Raw genomic sequence first — 1,910 nt, forward strand, 5'->3', positions numbered from 1 at the left:
ATTCAAATTTTGTTTTTTTTTAAAAAAATTATTTTTAATATAAATAATTAAATAGAATTTTAAAATTTTTAAAGTATAATTTAATTATAACTTATTCTATTAGTTTGAATTATTTATTAAAAACTATTTTGGAAGATAAAATTTAAATTGATTTTTATAAATATTATTATTATTATTAATATTTAAAAGAAAAAGAAAAAAAAGGGAAAGTGGCCGAATGGCTTAAGAAGTAAAGAAAGAAAGGCACCACTTAAATAAAGATCCCAAAAATAACTTTATGGTAAAGACGCCTACGTGGCAAAACCTAAACCATACATTCTAAAGCCACACTTTTCACTTAAAACTATAACTTTTCACAAAGAAAAGCGTCACCTAATGGAAAAAAGTAAATTAGAAGATTTAAGAGAAGAAATAATTAAATTATCAAAATTAATAGATCAAAAATTAATGATTTTAACTAATGTTAACTGTAATGACACTGAATTCTTAAAATCAATACAAAATGATTTTTCTCAAAATATTTATTTTACTATAAGTTTTATTGAAGGACTTCAAAAACCTGAAAAAACTTATTTTTCACACGGAATTTCTAAAAATTTTTTAAAGAAAAAGAAAATATCAATTTAGAAAAAGAAAATACTATCCAAACTGGAGAAAAAAGAGGTATTTTAGAAAAAGAAATAACAATAAAAACAAAAGACAAAAAATGACTATTGCCCAAATAAAAAAGAAAACTGTAAGTGTTGGTATTGCCAAGAAGAAGGACACTATGCAAATGAATATCCAAAAAAGAAGGATAAAAAGGATCTTACCAAACAAATAGAAATTGCTAAGTCTTGTTTCATGGAACCATTCGAAGAATCTGATGATAACTTAGACTATATTTTTGAATATGTCTCAGAAACAGACTCAGAGACTGAGTAATAATGCCACATTTATTACTATAAAAATAACAGAAAAGTTTATAAATACTTTCATAGATACTGGAGCAACACAATGCTTTGCTAGTACAAATATAAAACTTGATTGGAAAAAATTAAAGAAACCATTAAGAGTTAGAATAGCTGACAAATCAATACATAAAATTGACCAAAAAGCAGAGATGGCTAAAATTTTTATTCAAAATTATAGGTACATTGTTCCATCCATATATATGTTAGATTCTTGAATGGATTTTATCATAGGAAATAACTTTTTAAAGCTATATCATCCATTCATTCAAGAATTAACATATATAGTTTTAAAAGCTCCACACGATTCTTCAATAAATCAAAAATCAAAACGTATAAAAATACCAACTACTACTATAGATAAGATCTTAAAATTTAAAATATTTTCTATATTAGAAACATGTTATTTAAATTTATACTTTTAGATAAATATTCCAAAAAATAATCTTGAAATAAAGATAGAAGAACTTTTGGATGAAATTTGTGCTGAAAATCCTTTAGATATTAAAAATACAAATAAAGAATTAGTAAGCATTAAATTAAAAGATCCTACAAAAGAGATAAATATTCCAAATAAAATTCCTTATTCCGTAAGAGATAGAGAAGAGTTCTCATTAGAATGTAAAGATCTTTTGGAAAAAGGAATTATAAGATTAAGTGAAAGTCCTCATGCGGCTCCAGCCTTTTATTTCGAAGACAATAATGAAATTAAAAGGGGAAAACGAAGAATGGTAATTAATTATAAGAAGATGAATGAAGCAACTATTGGTGATGCTCATAAACTTCCAAGAAAAGATTCTATTTTAGAAAAAATCAAAGGAGCAACTTGGTTTTCATCTCTTGATGCAAAATTAGGATATTGGAAACTTCATTTAGACGAAGAAACAAAGAAATTAACTGCTTTTACTTGCCCAACACAATAATCAACAAGTGTGTTGCTCTATGAATGGAATGTATTAC

The sequence above is a fragment of the Arachis ipaensis genome, chromosome B01 (assembly GCF_000816755.2).
Source record: "Arachis ipaensis cultivar K30076 chromosome B01, Araip1.1, whole genome shotgun sequence".
In the NCBI taxonomy this organism is placed as follows: Eukaryota; Viridiplantae; Streptophyta; class Magnoliopsida; order Fabales; family Fabaceae; genus Arachis; species Arachis ipaensis.